This window comes from Cherax quadricarinatus, chromosome 71 (assembly GCF_038502225.1).
Source record: "Cherax quadricarinatus isolate ZL_2023a chromosome 71, ASM3850222v1, whole genome shotgun sequence".
Classification (NCBI taxonomy): Eukaryota; Metazoa; Arthropoda; class Malacostraca; order Decapoda; family Parastacidae; genus Cherax; species Cherax quadricarinatus.
The window spans coordinates 20,338,139-20,356,966 of record NC_091362.1 but is presented as its reverse complement, the minus strand read 5'-3'; the positions used below and the strand labels follow the sequence as shown (position 1 = coordinate 20,356,966).

The 18,828-nt window shown below is 40.8% G+C and overlaps 2 protein-coding genes and 1 long non-coding RNA gene across 3 annotated transcripts in view; 2 read left to right on the top strand and 1 right to left on the bottom strand.

Moving 5' to 3' along the window:
• Gbs-76A (Glycogen binding subunit 76A) overlaps positions 1 to 18,828 on the top strand; it is a 579,812-nt gene that overhangs the window by 302,774 nt on the left and 258,210 nt on the right. The window lies entirely within an intron of this gene.
• LOC128700366 (basement membrane-specific heparan sulfate proteoglycan core protein) overlaps positions 1 to 18,828 on the top strand; it is a 262,686-nt gene that overhangs the window by 100,424 nt on the left and 143,434 nt on the right. The window lies entirely within an intron of this gene.
• On the bottom strand, positions 13,633 to 14,226 carry LOC138854813 (uncharacterized). Its single transcript, XR_011393981.1, has 2 exons — positions 14,021 to 14,226; positions 13,633 to 13,869 (listed from the first exon to the last, which is right to left on the bottom strand). It is a non-coding gene; the product is annotated as an uncharacterized lncRNA (long non-coding RNA).

Here is an 18,828-nt window from a genome sequence, read left to right as displayed (position 1 = left end):
CGTGTCTGCTCGTCGAGCATGTCCGCTATTACGAGTGTCTGCCGTTCTCCGTTATAACATAATTTTGGTTACACTTGAAGTACTGAAGGTCGTTTTGTATCTTCTTAATACATCATAATTAGTTTTAAACTTTGCAATAGTTGTTGCACGAGAAGCCTCCTTCTGGAACTCATTACACTCTTCAACTTGTAAAAATAGAAAAAAATTCGTATGATCTTTTTAAAAACAGCTTCTTCTGCAACTTAAGAGTGTCCTGTCTTTCCAGAACCTTGCAGGATATTCTTTGTATATTCTGATGTCCCTTTCTACGTCATACAGCTTGACCTTTGTATATCCTGACGTCCCTTCCAGGGGTCTTAAGGGCATCATCTTCGTATATTCTGGTGTCTCTTTCTACGTCATACAGCATGACCTTCGCATATCCTGACGTCCTTTCCAGGGGTCCTAAGAGCATCATCTTCTGGTGTCTCTGTCAGCGCTGTGACATCCACACTCGCTGTAATGGAAACACAAATATACAAGGACGAACAGAGGTTGGCTGCTGCCTCTCCTAACGAGAGGAACGTGCCTTAAGGAGTATTAATCAACACGTAATATTGATCTTCGCACTGGAGTGATTACAAGCTCCTCAGTGAGTATGACTTGCGAGAAGTCTTGGAAACGAGATCTCGTTCGGAGAAATGTTTCCTTTTGTACCATTAATTAAGAAGCATAATTACACACACACGCACACACACACACACACACACACATATGAAAACTCTCGCTGCGAAATATTCGAATGCTTCCCAAGTACAGCTGCTTCTTGTCATTATACCACCACATGACTATTCAACACGAAATACCCTTTAAGGAACCTACCTCTCATTTCCCAGACGATGTTTGGCCCCCTAGCAATATTTGCAATAATAATATATTTACCATGGAATGCCTAATATTTGTGTTAGAATCTCCGTGCCTTAAGAGAATAATAAAAGTAAATTCTTATCAGCATCAGTGTGTGTAAACACAACTTAGGTCGGGGTTTTAGGAGAGAAGTCGCACAAAAAATTGAGCCAAGGGTGGAAATGCTCTAATCTTTAAGGATTTTGGGATTTAGCTGAAGGAAGTATGTTTTGAACTTCCACCTTCAGTGCTGTTAAAGAAGACTTGGTTCAGGATCTATTGGTGGTTAAGGGCTTCCTCTGGTGGCTGTGGTGATTGCAGTTGATGGTAGTGCCATGCTGTGATTGCTCGGGTGATGGTGTATGATGGTGGTGGCATGCTGGGTTGCTGTGGTAAAGGTATATAATGGTGGTGGCGTGCTGTGATTTCAGAACCCGCCTGCCATGGGTTCAATCCCCAACCATTCTGTGATTTATTATGCTGTGGTTGATGTGATGATGGTAGATGCTGGCGATGACAGCTAATAATGCTGATACGCTATAATAACAGTACGGTTATGAGAGTCCCTCTGGTACTGTTATTTATCAAATGATGGTGATTTATAAAGGCTACGGTTGTGCGTTAGGTGCATTATGTCGCGGTTTCGCAGCGGTGCATTATGTCGCGGTTTCGCAGCGGTGCATTATGTCGCGGTTTCGCAGCGGTGCATTATGTCGCGGTTTCGCAGCAGTGCATTATGTCGCGGTTTCGCAGCGGTGCATCAGCCGAATGGGGGTTGACTAGATACTGGAGAACGTGTTGTGTTTGGTGAATGGGGGCTGCTGAGGATGGGAGGATTTTAGTTGGATGGAAGTCATTAAATAGTTGTGGGATGTAATTGTACGGTGGAGGCTGGTAAGTGGTGGATGGTGAACGATTTTTATTTCGCCATGGTCTTTGGTGGATAGTGATAGGTGAATTATGGTTGACGGACTGTCGTAATGGTTGGCAGAGAAAATGAGAAACTTGATATTTGTATATATTGTATTGTATATATATATACATATATATATATATATATATATATATATATATATATATATATATATATATATATATATATATATATATATATATATATACAATACCAAAGGAATATATGCCTTCAAAATTTATATAGAAAGAAATCGAAGAAAAGTATTTTAAAAATTAATTAAAATAATATGGAGAGTTTTAAAAAACACCAGAAAAAATAAGCGATGAAAATAAAAGAGGAAATATTTGAAAAGAGAAGTGGATGAATTATATTGAGTATGATGAGCGGGAACGAAAGTAAGAGAAAAGCAGTGCATGATAAATGAGGAGTGAACCCTGGCACCGACACCCTCTGGGGTTTATTCCTCTGTGATTAACGAGTAAAGCTGGCACCACCTGCTGTGTAGGTGTGGGAGGTTGTGTGGGAAAGATGTGTGTGTGTGTGTGTGTGTGTGTGTGTGTGTGTGTGTGTGTGTGTGTGTGTGTGTAGGTGACTGTGCGTACTCACCTATTTGTGGCCCAGCCTCTTCATTCATCGCTACTATGTCCTCTCTCTCTCCTTGCTCCATGATCCTTTATCAATTCTCGTCTTAAAACTATGTATGGTTCCTGTCTCCACTACGCCAATTTCCAAACTATTCTACTTCCTGATAACTTTATGACTGAAGAAATACTTCCTATCATCCCTCTGGCTCATTTGAGTCTTCAACTTCCAATTGTGACCCCTTGAGTGTGTGTGTGTGTGTGTGTGTGTGTGTGTGTGTGTGTGTGTGTGTGTGTGTGTGTGTGTGTGTATGTAGACATGAGGATGACAAAACACACAACTGAGAGGTCATCTTCACGTTTAAAGCTATAGTGTACACAGAGCATTTAATAATTGTTAGTAGAATAAACACAACTTTATCGTGGTTCGCTGGAGAAGAGAAATGATGATAACACCAGTAAATAGATAGGGAAACATATGCACCGTAGAAGAGATTTACTGAGGCAACGTTTCACCACGAGTGACTCCTTGACGTTTAATCATCAGTGGAGAAGAAGCCCGTCTTTGCGAAACGTTTCCTCAGCAAAGTCTTAAACTGCACATTCGTGTCTTTCTCTTCATCCATGGGGCTGAAACAATTCGTGAATAAACCACACTTTAAAAGAGGTACTTTCATTTGACTTTTCAGTCAGTTTTCGGCCATCAAGTCACAACAATTGTGACTAGATCAGGAACAGACCATAACTTTATCCCATGGTCTGTAGCATTCACACTAGTCCTCTGTTCCCCAATGAACTCTGAGGTATACATAAAAACGGACATTACACAGACTAACACTGTTACTCTCTACCAGCACTATTACCCTTCAGTAACGAAGAGACTAGCCCATCAGGATAAATCTAAACCTAACAAGACACTACAACCAGAGTAGCACTAGAGTGGCACTGTGCCAAAAAAATAGTCACATTAGCTGAAATTACATATTCCTTATTCCAACATCTGTTCATCTGCACCTGAGTGATGAAAAAGGTGTTTTAAAAGAAATATGTTAGCCTTGAGGGGTTGATGAAGCAAGTAGTGTTCTCTGGTGAGTGGGTGTGAGGGATGGAAAATACAAACCCAGCGCTTGCGAGCATCAGGCAACATACATCGAGTGTGTGTGAGCAACAGGAAACATACACCGAGTGTGTGTGAGCAACAGGCAACATACACCGAGCGTGTGTGAGCAACAGGCAACATACACCGAGTGTATGTGAGCAACAGGCAACATACACCGAGTGTGTGTGAGCAACAGGCAACATACACCGAGTGTGTGTGAGCAACAGGCAACATACACCGAGTGTGTGTGAGCAACAGGCAACATACACCGAGCGTGTGTGAGCATCAGGCAACATACACCGAGTGTGTGTGAGCAACAGGCAACATACACCGAGTGTGTGTGAGCAACAGGCAACATACACCGAGCGTGTGTGAGCATCAGGCAACATACACCGAGTGTGTGTGAGCAACAGGCAACATACACCGAGTGTGTGTGAGCAACAGGCAACATACACCGAGTGTGTGTGAGCAACAGGCAACATACACCGAGTGTGTGTGAGCAACAGGCAACATACACCGAGTGTGTGTGAGCAACAGGAAACATACACCGAGCGTGTGTGAGCAACAGGCAACATACACCGAGCGTGTGTGAGCAACAGGCAACATACACCGAGTGTGTGTGAGCAACAGGCAACATACACCGAGTGTGTGTGAGCAACAGGAAACATACACCGAGCGTGTGTGAGCAACAGGAAACATACACCGAGTGTGTGTGAGCAACAGGCAACATACACCGAGTGTGTGTGAGCAACAGGCAACATACACCGAGCGTGTGTGAGCAACAGGCAACATACACCGAGCGTGTGTGAGCAACAGGCAACATACACCGAGCGTGTGTGAGCAACAGGCAACATACACCGAGCGTGTGTGAGCAACAGGCAACATACACCGAGCGTGTGTGAGCAACAGGCAACATACACCGAGTGTGTGTGAGCATCACGCAACATACACATACCATATGCGAGTGAAGGCCTAACATATAATCGTGAATTTATTCATCATTTGTTCCAACATGTCTCGTAATCTATCACACACAATCATTAATAATAAATAGATCTATTTCAGTCAATTACTCATTATTAATTATTACTCAGTCCTAATTGACAATGACAACGGAGACCCAGATTTAGTTCCACTGTATTCCTTGTTATACATATGGTAATATTCACGTCACTGATACTGATCAATGATACACGACACCAGGAATCAGAGTGACAGGGATCTGATATATAGGTAATTCGTTGCATCTGAGTGCAATAATCCAATCTAGTAGTTTCAGAGAGGACAGATTAATCCTTATCTGTTCATGGTAGAACTAGCAATGTGAGGATTTATTCACACGATATTAACCCGAGCTAATTTGGTCTTTTCTCACTGGAGTTCAAACGTATATGTGAGAAACTTTACAGTGAAATATACGCATTTCACTGACCCTATGTTAGTTAAACATGGGTGTATTTGTCCGTAGAGTTTAATATGCTCAAAGTTCGTATGTAGTTACAGTATTATTCACGGTATCATTTGGAGAATACAGTACAAAAACTAAGGATTTCTACTGAAAGTAAGACCTTACATGCTGTATTTTGTGGCATATAACGGATGCTTTTCCCCCCTCTGAAAATATGCTGAGGTGTAGACAAGGTCAGGAACAAGGTCAGGAACAAGGTCAGGAATAAGGTCAGGAACAAGGTCAGGAACAAGATCAGGAATAAGGTCAGGAACAAGGTCAGGAACAAGGTCAGGAACAAGGTTAGGAATAAGGTCAGGAACAAGGTCAGGAACAAGGTTAGGAACAAGGTCAGGAATAAGGTCAGGAACAAGGTCAGGGACAAGGTTAGGAACAAGGTCAGGAATAAGGCCAGGAATAAGGTCAGGAATAAGGTCAGGAACAAGGTCAGGAACAAGGTCAGGAACAAGGTCAGGAACAAGGTCAGGAACAAGCTCAGGAACAAGGTTAGAAACAAGGTCAGGAACAAGGTCAGGAACAAGGTCAGGAACAAGGTTAGGAACAAGGTCAGGAACAAGGTCAGGAACAAGGTCAGGAACAAGGTCAGGAACAAGGTCAGGAATAAGGTCAGGAACAAGGTCAGGAACAAGGTCAGGAATAAGGTCAGGAACAAGGTCAGGAACAAGGTCAGGAACAAGGTCAGGAACAAGGTCAGGAACAAGGTCAGGAACAAGGTCAGGAACAAGGTCAGGAACAAGGTCAGGAATAAGATCAGGAATAAGGTCAGGAACAAGGTCAGGAACAAAGTCAGGAACAAGGTTAGGAACAAGGTCAGGAACAAGGTCAGGAACAAGGTCAGGAACAATGTCAGGAACAAGGTCAGGAACAAGGTTAGGAACAAGGTCAGGAACAAAGTCAGGAACAAGGTTAGGGACAAGGTCAGGAACAAGGTCAGGAACAAGGTCAGGAACAATGTCAGGAACAAGGTCAGGAACAATGTCAGGAACAAGGTCAGGAACAAAGTCAGGAACAAGGTTAGGAACAAGGTCAGGAACAAGGTCAGGAATAAGGTCAGGAATAAGGTCAGGAACAAGGTCAGGAACAAGGTTAGGAACAAGGTCAGGGACAAGGTCAGGAACAAGGTTAGGAACAAGGTCAGGAACAAGGTCAGGCTTCGGGTTTCTGCCATCTGGTGGTTTCAGTGTTACTGTGCAGGTAAAGCCAACTCCACAGCTTACACTACAAACCTGTTTGCCAGGTTGATGTAGTTTGGAGTCATTGCTAACAATTATTAATTATAATTCACACATTACCTGTTCATAATAAAGAGAAACAGCTTCAGTAGTTGTAAAGAATTATAAAGTGTCAAACCATTAAGCAATTACAATAAAGAATAAGGAAAAATGCAGTTACCTATAAACGCCAGGAAGCCAAGTTATGGTGGTTGGTGATAGTGAAACTGGATGCGCTGAAACAGCCAGACACAGACTCACTATTATTTTGAATCAAATACTGCATTTTTCCCCATAATGTTCCTGCCAAAATATGAATGCGCCTTATATGCCAGAAAACATTTGAGCTTTTCTCCAAGAATAATAATCGTCTTATGGAAGCTTTCATATATATATATATATATATATATATATATATATATATATATATATATATATATATATATATATATATATATATATATATATGACACTGATTAGCCAAGTAATGGAATTATACATAAGTTTTTGTTTAAAATTTTCTCTCTACTTAACGCAAAGTTTGGATAAAAGAACATCAGCTTTGGGTAAGTAATTATGGATTTTTTGTCAAGAGTATTAACAGACAAATTACAGTGTCAGTATTAAATTAATCGTTTAAGTTTAAAGTTAGTGTATGTGTGTGTGTTTGCATGTGTGTGTGTGTGTTTGTGTGTGTGTGTGTGTGTGTGTGGGTGTGTGTGTGTGTGTGTGTGTGTGTGTGTGTGTGTGTGTGTGTGTGTGTGTGTGTGTACTTTGTCTAGGCCTTAAGAAGATAATAGGAACCAATTAGATAAAGAGGAGGAGTCGGTGGAAGTCACTGTACACAGTTTCAAAAGCAGATACGACAGAATCTATTTAGTCAGAAAACAGTAAAAACCGGTCGATAAAACCTACAACTATGAATCGACACCATCAAAACCAGGTACGAAGATTGACACAGACTCAAGAACGGAGAAAAACTTACAAGAAATGACTAAAAATTTTACGAGGAAGCTGAGCAAGAAATTTAAGAGGCATTCACAGAGGAAACAAAGACGCTACCAGAGTACCAAAGAGGTAGAGTGCATCAGCGTGTGCTGGACACAATGCATACCAGAGACGAGATGAGGGAACTACTGTGCGAATTAGATACCTAGAAGGAATTGGGATCACATATCTCTGTTTGAGACTAGAGACAGGGAGAGGAAGCACTGTGTCTGCCAGAGGCGTGGAAGACAGCAAATGCAAACCAATTTATTAAGAAAAAGGACAGGCACGTAGTTTAAACCAAAGGCCAGAGTCTCTGACATGAAAAATATGTAAGGTTATGGAGAAGATTATTAAATGAAGAGTGTGTAATCATAAATAATAATAAGAATGGCTTTAGAAAAGGGAAATCGTGTTTTTACAAACCTACAACAAGGCAACAGAAGAGAGGCAGGAAAGAGATGGATGGGCGGATTGCATATTTTTGGACTGTAATATGGCTTTTGGCACAGTACCGCACAAGAGAATCCGTCAGCAACTGGAGGAACGGGAAAGAATAACAGGCACTACAATGTATCAAGGAATGCCTAACAGGGATAAACGAACTGGCTCATATACTCAAAATAATACTATATCTTGGGGGAAGAGACAGAGTCAGGAATCATCCCTGTTCATTGATGGAGTGATACTAATAAAGAGAATACTAACGAGACCAGAAGAGACTTCAAATGGACCTCGACAGACTGCACAACTAAAAAGACTGGACAACTAAAAAGAAATCCATAGGAAATAATATCTCAGGAACGGGGGGTAAAGGATTCAAACCTCACTCAAGGAAGACTTCGGGGTGAGAATTATACCGAACATATTGCAGCAAACGCGCTTCTGAAAAATCTAAGATACACTTTCATGGGCCTAAGCAAGGCTTTATTCACGTCACAATATACGGCATATGTCAGACCCATATTTGAGTATGCAACACCAGTATTTAACAACTGATCAATCACGTCAAGAACCTCAACAAAATAGGAAGGTTTGCAACAAAATTGGTCCCGGAGCTAGAGGATATGATGTGTGATGAGAGGGTGATAATGATATTATAGGACAGAAGGACAAGGGGGGGGGATATGATAACTACGTACATAATACAAAGATGACTTGATAGGATGGACAGAAACGAATGGTCCAAGAGGTGCTAAACACAAAGTTAAAAACACAGATGTGGTCACAGAAAGTCACGAAGCATTTATTCAACCTTAGAGTGGTCAGAAAGTGGAATGATTTGAACAGTGACTCGGTAAAGGCAGGATCCATACAGAGTTTTAACAAGAGATACAGTAAGGATCTCGAAGCCAGGTGAGAGTGATCCCCGAAACATCGGGCATGGAGGCGGGGCCAGGAGCTGAGACTCGACCCTCTCATGCACCTACACAGGCAGATGAGTACAAATACACACACACACACACACACACACACACACACACACACACACACACACACACACACACACTACATCCTACCTGTGTCTGGGTGTTAGCGAGGTGACAATAAATATGACAAGTGTTGTAGCCCCGATAATATATATGAGTATTGCCGTGTTGAAAGTTATGAGTATAAGATAAACAGCGCCTCACAGAGTGGCGTATATGTGAATGACTTCAACTACCTCATATTATGACACACACACACACACACACACACACACACACACACACAAACACACACACACAGAATCCACACATAGCTTTAAGAAAAGTATGATAAAGTTCATGGAGGGGGAAGAGTAACCGAGTAGCGGCCAGTGAAGAGGCGAGGCTAGGAGCTGTGAATCGACCCCTGCAACAACAACTAGGTGAGTACACACACACACACACACACACAATTTCAATAACGTTAAATTAGGGGATTGTTTATGTGTATTTTCAAGATTTTCAAGCATGTGATGTTGTGATATCATGTCATATATATTTGTATGATGGTGATCCATACTATATACTACAACACATACCTGTCAAGCTGCATAAATTAAGAGAAGCAGTGTTGTGCCCAGGGAATATATTGAAGTTATGGGAGGTAGTTCTCACGACGTAGAGAGTCTGAAATATTTTATTCCACAAAAATGTGTATAGGTGTGTTTGTGTGTGTGTGTATTCATCTATTTGTACTGGTCTATTTGGAGTTGCAGGTGTCGATTCATAACTCCTGGTCCCGCCATTTCAGTGATCGCTTCTAGGTTTTCTCTCTCCCTGCTCCATGAGCTTTATCAAACCTCGTCTTAAAACTATGTATGGTTCTTGCCTCCACTGTGTATGTGTAATTACCTATTCCTCCCATTGTTTGGGAGGGAGGGGAAACTAGACTAGTACTACAAATTTAAAACGTACTTTATAGCAAACGAAGCCGTAATGCTCTCTCTCTCTCTCTCTCTCTCTCTCTCTCTCTCTCTCTCTCTCTCTCTCTCTCTCTCTCTCTCCCTCTCTCTCTCTCCCTCCCTCTCTCTGTTCTTAATACAGCTTACGTAGAAGTTTTCGTAAAAATGATACCCTTTTCCCTCACCTTTGACTGTGTTCTTTACATACCCACGTCTGTGCTCATTACCATTCCTGAAAAGGCAGTTATGGATCAAAGAAGCTATTAATACCACCAAAGGAACAACTCGACTTCCCAGAATGTTTCCTAAATTAGAATCTGTCGCAATGTGAGGCAGGGTAATCATTGATTGCCTCTGCCCCTGGTTATTACAGAAGCAGCAAGGAACATGGCTGTGATTTTAAAACGCTCCTAGTTGACACACACACACAGAACAGCACCATAGTTGTGATTGCCTCCTGTGCTATTTTCCGCAAGGTCATTTATGTGTGTGTGTGTGTGTGTGTGTGTGTGTGTGTGTGTGTGTGTGTGTGTGTGTGTGTGTGTGTGTGTGTGTGTGTGTGTGTGTGTTTGTGTACATATGTATATACATAATTACTCGTCAGATACATACCTCTCGGTTACATATCTTTGCCTAAATGTTGGAGAATTGAGGTGGATTAAAAATTGCTTTTGGGGTTTGTATAAATGTTAATGTGGTTACAATAAGAGTGTAGTTATATACACGTAGTTTTGGGAAATGTTTAAGCAGTTTATATGCAATGAAAAGTCTTTGATGTCGCTAAGTCTGAAGAAAAAAAAACTATCAACAATGAATTCATTCTTCAAAAAAACGTTTTAGGGAAAAAAAACACTGTAAATAAACCTAATGGAATCAGAGTCTAAAATAAACAAACCCAATAACTCAGGACGTGTTGCTGATAAATGTGTAGAATAACATAGGTGATCACAGAGAGATGCGAGGTACAGACAGATTAAAATTGCTCTATAGCAATTACTGCTCATGAATAAACCACTTCCTATCAGTTCTCATCGACTAAAATTAAACTCTGTCCAGTTTGAAATTTAAATGAAAAAATAGATTTAGTGCATTGGAGAGTTAATTGGTGAGCGTGACAAACGTCGGTGACCGAAATGCAACAAAATGGATGATGGAAAAGTGCCTCTTAAATGTTAGTAAATTAAAAACCACACTGAAAGGCATCGGATATTCAAAAATTGTAATAAATGAAAAAGTTAGACGAACAATGTTATGGAGAAAAAGAATTGATATGTTGAGGTTTTCAAAATAATACGACGAGAAACCTAACTTGGGTTGGTTAAGATTTTTTTTTGTAAATAGGTGTGTGTGTGTGAGTGTGTGTGTGTGTGTGTGTGTGTGTGTGTGTGTGTGTGTGTGTGTGTGTGTGTGTGTGTGTGTGTGTGTGTGTGTGTGTGTGTGTGTGTGTGTGTGTGTGTGTGTGTGTGTGTGTGTGTGTGTGTGTGCTGTGTGTACTCACCTATTTAAGTCTACAAGGGTCGATTTACAGCTCATGTCACCGCCACTTCACTGGTAGCTAATAAGTCCAATGGTCTCTTCTCTCCCTGCTCCAAGACCTTCATCGTACCTCTTCTTAAAGTTATGTATGGAGTGTAAGTGTATGCAAGTGTATGTATGTGTATTCTACTTATACCAGGATTCATCAAGCCCCTACACTCCAATACCTTCCACATTATCGTCTCTTCGCGATATTAATACAGAACAAATGACCATATATAAAGAGCCTTTTCAGACATTTTATGTATATAGCAACTGACTCCTTTTCATAGACTGGCCGAGTTTCAACTGGAAATATTCAACCACAGAATTTTTTTTGCCCCGCGGTATACGACCAATATTCATTTATTTATTAAAAACCCGATAACGGATTGTAAAATATAAAAAAAATATATACATATCGTTTGGTGCATCTGTATTTTAATCAATTACGGGTGACCAGCGTGAAACCGCTGCATCACGTCGGTACCCAGTTGTGAAGAATGATAGTAAAAAAAATATTAATGGTCGAAATTTTTAGTGGGTTGGTGACAAAGTGCCGGAAATAAGGTTCCCGTGGTATAAACTCCATCATGGAATATTGAGATTGCTTGGAAAAATCCTGAAATTGAATTGAAAACTTCGACAATATTTCTGATTTATAATTTTGGAAAGTTACCGAGTCGTTTCTGAAGAAGTGAGTCTTTTCTGGAGTTGGCGAGTCATTTAGCGATGGGGGAGAATCTCTTCTGGATTCTGCGAGTCGTTTCAGGAGCTTGAAAAGTCGTTCCGAGAGATGCGAGTCGTTTCGGGAGATACAAATTGCTGGTGTTTATTTCTTGAGCTAATCTCAGCGGCTCTGACTGTAAAAACCTTTGATCGTCGTTAACGTCGTGTTAAATACGCGTACACCAAATCTTTTCCTCACGCTTTTCTATAATTTGCAATTTTGCTATAACTCTAAGGTGATACATTGCAATGGTGCTGATCATTATTAAAAATATATATAAACATTCATCTCTCCGTGATGCAATGTTCATATATTTACCTAATCAACAGTCTTTATTGCCACTTAAAGTTAATTCACTGTTTTCTGCGTCATCCTGTATCACACATGTCTGTTTTATCTTCTGAATTTGGATCAGAGAAAAGTGTCTTTTCTTAATATGCAACTTCAGAAAAATACGTATCACGTGAAGACAATGATATCTGTCCCCATAAAATTTGCATATGCTGCTTGCTAAGTTATATTATTTTAATTATCGTACCTGGTAAACACTGTGCGGATTTACTTTCGATTCAATCCTCGCAGAAGCCCGAAAGGTTTTGCACTGATATTAACAAGTGTCAGAATATAGAGTTGGTTTTAAGGCTGAAATTTAAAATACACTTTCCCAGACAGATGTCCAAAGAGACACGTGTACGTAGCAGTGATTGGAAGTTAGATAAAAAGAGCTTCACAGAAGCCTCTAAAAAGCCGACCTCACCAAAGAGCTTTTCGACGGCCAAATGGTAATTCCTTGACAGTTTGGCTACAACCTAAAGCAGTTTCGCTTTTAATACTTCTTAAATAGAATGTTTTTCTCGGGGAAGGTTTAACATTAGTAATTTAGAGTCACTACTTTCAGTACATTCTATCTAGTTTAGTGTTCTAATCACTTGGGCACGCAAATGTTCATGCTAGGCATGGTAGGCCGTGGATTCGAGTCGTACTCCTTCCTCGAGTTATTTATAATCTACTAATTGAAATTCTCGCAATGCGACATTTACTCTTCACAACACTCATAATCACTTTGCGGTTAGAGAAAACTTTGTCTTATAGTCAAAAAGCTTTCTTGCAGCTTAAAAAAACATCAACTTCGAACTCTATTTACATCCAGATTTTGCAAGTTACAGCTTGAAAGATTCGAGTTAATATTTGCACATGACAATCACGAACTTTTTTTATTGCTTGCTTATCGCTGGGGAAAAAATAATACGTCTCAGACACGCCAGGAAAGACGATCAACAGGCAGAGGCAATCATGCAATAACATAGCAACACGTTGGCCATGATACATGAAAAGACGTCACTAGAGTAATACGCCCCAGGTGATTATTAAGCCAGAATAACCCATCAGTTTAAAGAAGCATGACGTATTTCTAACTCCTTGGTACCTATTTACTGTTAGATGAAGCGGGGCAGCGGATTTAGCTCTTTCCCCAGATGTTCTTTTTGTAGTAAGGAGAAAACTTAGCGCTCAGATACAGTTATACAACAGAGAAAACTTGATTACAAACAAGCTATGGTTGTCTATGCGTAAAATAATAAAAATAAACTCATATTACTCAACTGAAAATGGTTTGAGTCTGGAGACGAAATATACAGAAATCTCTAAATTTTAGCCCCTTCAAGGGGGCTCGATGGTGGCCACTTGGACCAGCTTTCCTCACTCTGGCTCACGATATCCAATTTCAGGACTTGTCAGTGGAACGCCTTCCAACTGAACAAAAGAAATTAATGGAAAAATAAATAAATAAAGAAATAACTTAGGAAAAAATGAGAAAAATGATTTTTGAGAATTTTACTTAAAATTTAAATAAATAAAAAAAAAATGGCCTTCAGTTCTTTTAGTTGGGCAGGAGTAGGTATGGCCCTGGATAGTTCCTCTGGTGTTATTTGTGTAGGTTATCCTGGGCAGATGGTAATCCGATGTTCTGGAATCTCCTACCACTTGGATGGAGCACAAGTAGAATAGGTAAGGGCCGGTAGAAGTAGAATAATGTTAATAAGTATTATTAACATGTCTTGCTCCTTTATCTGGCGTCTATCCTGGAAGACCACGCCAGGAACAGAGCTGGTAAATAAGAGAAAATAAACTGGTTACCCATAGTTATGATAATATAACATTTAAGAATTGAAAAGAATGATAAATGCCAAAATCATTACTGGTAACCAGTAAACAAAATAAAGAAACAAACAGTGATACTCCTGGTATATCACCCTACCTGATTAGGAGAAGAGTGGAGGTGAAGTGACTCTCCAAACTTCAACCCACACCAGGTAAGGTCAATATTACCAGGAGTAGAAACTAACAAATCGGACACCAGGAACTAGTTTCGCCCCAGCCCGCCAGAGAGGAGGGGGGGGGGTGCACGCGACGTAACTAATGGTTCCTGGTTGCCCGAACAACCTTAACCCCACTTACACCTACTTTTCCCTCACAGACTCGTCTACCGTGTTTCGAGCCCCACCTGACCTGTCATTTGATTTCCCATTCAGCGCTTCTCCATGTAAAATAATTTTCATTATCGAGGAGGGTTTAATTGGATATATCTAAAACAAGTCGCATTTTTGTATTCTAAGGTCACAATACTCGGAAAATAACCAGAGCCTCGAAATGGTAATCAGTCAGCACATTTGACAGCGTTAACGCATATAAAGTAATGAAAAAGATAATTTTAATGAGTTTCAACAAAACGTGATTTATGCACCTGCGTTTATAGTCGTGTAAAACTAGTCCTCACGTGTTTTAATTCAAGGCTTTTCAGTGGAGGAACAGTTGTTATATATATATATATATATATATATATATATATATATATATATATATATATATATATATATATATATATATAATATATATATATATATATATATATATATATATATATATATATATATATATATATATATATATATATATATATATATATATAATATTTTGGCAGTACTGAAGCCGCAGGGGTCATATATTGTAAATAGCTTGTCAATAAAGCTAGGGGTCCTTAACCTAACCCAGTCAAACCCTGTGTACATAAGCAGTGATTTGCAAAGTGATAGTGCCAAGGGGAGGGGGGAGGGGAGGGACGGGGGCTTTGAGGAAAAAGGGAGTGGTAGGGTGGCCGCACTGTGGCATCAGAACCAAAGGAGCGTTTGTTTCACAAAATGTATGTGACAAAATCTAAGACACGAACACTTAAGTAACACAAATGCTTTACAAAGAATAAGACTGGCATAGACTTTTATGCTTCGAGTCTACCTGGACCCGGAGATCAACGCCGCAGCGGCCCAATTCACGACTAGGTTTCCCGGTGGACCAAGGCCGTTACACGAAAGCATAGTTATATTTTATTTTGTGGTGCGAAGTCAGAGTTAAAACCTTCTTTACCAGCAAAGAAACAGACTGAAAATTACTGAACGCGGGGATCTAAGACTTTTTTTTAATACCTTCAAGAGTGATGTTGAGACGCTGATGTCGCTGCACCAAGCACATCCATTTTTTTTAAAATTGTGAGGACAATGTACTTATAGATGAGATATAAATTTACCCTTTCATATTGTTAAATTAATTTGTTTACTATGTTAATTTTTATTTGTGAAATAAATACGCTTGTTTATAGTGTTAAATTAGTTATTGTTTTGAAGTTGTAGTAAAGCCAATACCAAGAACGAGGTGTAGTCGTATGTGTGTGGGTGTCCTAAGGATGCGGCCGGGGAGTCAAAGGGGTGGCAGCCTGATAAAGTTTGGGAATCTCTGCTGTAGATCCTGGTATATGTGAGATAATCAGATTTGTACCGCTGGTGTAGCAGAGAGCATGCTGGCACCACGACTGTGTACCTCGCTTCTCCAGTCCTGCACTGTCTCTCCTTCCTCAAATGAAATGAGAAGCACTGAGCTAAGCACGAATTTTTCCTATTTTTCAAAATTCACCGCGTCATTAACTAGCAAAATGGCTTTTAGTGAGCAGTGACTTGCCTCTGTAAAATCTATGATACACCCTCAGTCGTTCCGGCTTGGATTTGCTCTGAAGGCAATGGCCCGTTCGCGGCTTGATTGAAGCTTATGTAAACTTCACCCACGATGCAAGCTTTTACGGTGAACAGTATTGAGCAAACGTTTGAGCAAATCGAGTGATCGACTTCGTTGCTGGATAAAAGCTTCTACGTGAATGCTACCATCGGTTTGCCTCCATTCCAAAAGATGAAATAAGTGACCCAATAAAAGAGAGCAGCAGCTCTGAGAAGGGTTCGTAATGGACTGCTACTTAGATAATGCGAAGCCCCTGTAAGGGTTGCAAAGTAGCAATGGCCTGGTCTCCCTCCAGTGAGTTGAACACTAATAGGGAAGATCTGTTGATCATTGAAGCATGAAGGACCAAGCTTCAAAAACAAACATTGCGGTAATTAGCGCATATATGCAATTAATATGGTTCTAATGGGCTTGTCATAGCTACCCTTCCGGCTCACTAGTGAGTAGAAGGGGAGACACGAGAGGGTGTAAAGACGGGAGCAATGACTGAGGATTTAGAGATACAGGCAGAGAGGGAGAGAGATAGAAAGAGACAGAGTGATAGAGACAGACAGTAAAAGAGCCTACAACACTCCTTGCGGGTTCAGTACATTATAAAGTGTAACTTAATATAGAAAAATACATTCGCTTCCGTGAACACACACACACACACACAATATATATATATATATATATATATATATATATATATATATATATATATATATATATATATATATATATATATATATATTTTAACAAGTCGGCCGTCTCCCACCGAGGCAGGGTGACCCAAAAAGAAAGAAAATTTCCCCCTCCAAAACCACATACAGTAGTTCATATGTAATTAAAGAGTGAGAGAAGGGAGGAGATTCTCACCCAGGCACGCTAGCCACTCTCCAAGGAGATAATTATATGCTGCTTGTTCATTGTCCCAGACAATTATACTGGCTTGCCTGCGTGCTGAGATATGACCTTCAGGGAGACTTTATCACACACACACGCACACACATACACACACACACACACATACACACACACACACATACACACACACACACACACACACACACACACACACACACACACACACACACACACACACACACACACACACACACACACACACTCGATCGAAGACCAGGCAGAACTACAAAGGGATCTGGACAGGCTGCAGACCTGGTCCAGCAATTGGCTCCTGGAGTTCAATCCCACCAAGTGCAAAGTCATGAAGATTGGGGAAGGGCAAAGAAGACTGCAGACGGAGTACAGCCTCAGAGACTACAAACCTCACTCAAGGAAAAAGATCTTGGGGTGAGTATAACACCAGGCACATCTCCTGAAGCGCACATCAATCAAATAACTGCTGCAGCATATGGGCGCCTAGCAAACCTCAGAACAGCATTCCGACAACTTAATAAGGAATCATTCAGGACCCTGTACACCGTGTACGTTAGGCCCATATTGAAGTATGCGGCACCAGCTTGGAACCCACACCTAGCCAAGCACGTAAAGAAACTAGAGAAAATGCAAAGGTTTGCAACAAGACTAGTCCCAGAGCTAAGAGGTATGTCCTACGAGGAGAGGTTAAGGGAAATCAACCTGACTACACTGGAGGACAGGAGAGATAGGGGGGACATGATAACGACATACAAAATACTGAGAGGAATTGACAAGGTGGACAAAGACAGGATGTTCCAGAGATTGGACACAGTAACAAGGGGACACAGTTGGAAGCTGAAGACACAGATGAATCACAGGGATGTTAGGAAGTATTTCTTCAGCCACAGAGTAGTCAGTAAGTGGAATAGTTTGGGAAGCGATGTAGTGGAGGCAGGATCCATACATAGCTTTAAGCAGAGGTATGATAAAGCTCACGGCTCAGGGAGAGTGACCTAGTAGCAATCAGTGAAGAGGCGGGGCCAGGAGCTCGGGCTCGACCCCAGCAACCTCAACTAGGTGAGTACAACTAGGTGAGTACAACTAGGTGAGTACACACACACACACACACACACACACACACATACACACACACACACATACACACACACACACATACACACACACATACACACGCACACACACATACACACACATACACACACACACACACACACACACACACACACACACACACACACACACACACACACACACACACACACACACACATACACACACACACACGCATACACACACACACACATACACACACACATACATACACACACACACAGGCACACACACATACACACACACACACATACACACACATATACACACATACACACACATACACACACACACACACACACACACACACACACACACACACACACACACACACACACACACACACACACACACACACACTGACAACCCAAAAATCTTTCGAGAGAAAGAATAGTTCCAAGACAATAAAAGTCAAGTCACTGTATACAATACGCGAGAAGGGCGTAGGTAGCATTTTTTAGCGTTATGAGGGGGAAAGTGGCCCTTAGTGAGTAGGGCCTTGGTGCACAGGGCCAGATGAACAGGATGGGGTTGTCATGACGACGGTTCACATCAGAGGGCAAGAGATCAACTCTGGTAGCCATGGTAGCCATAGTGCTGATGCATCCCTCGTATGATATACACGAATGATGCTGGTGCAGACGTTACTGACGCAAATTAAACCACCACCACCACCACCACTACTACTACTACTACTACTACTACTACTACTACTACTACTACTACTACTACTAATAATAATAATAATAATAATAATAATAATAATAATACTGATACTGCCAGTACTGCTAACGCTAATACTATTACTACTACTGCTACTGCCAGTACTGCTAACGCTAATACTGTTACTACTACTGCTATTGTCACTACTGCTAGTACTACTTTTTCTACTACTGTTACTACTACTACTACTACCGCTACTTCTCCCTCAGTTACTACTACTGCTATACTACTACTACTAAGATATATTCCACACACACACACACACACACACACACACACACACACACA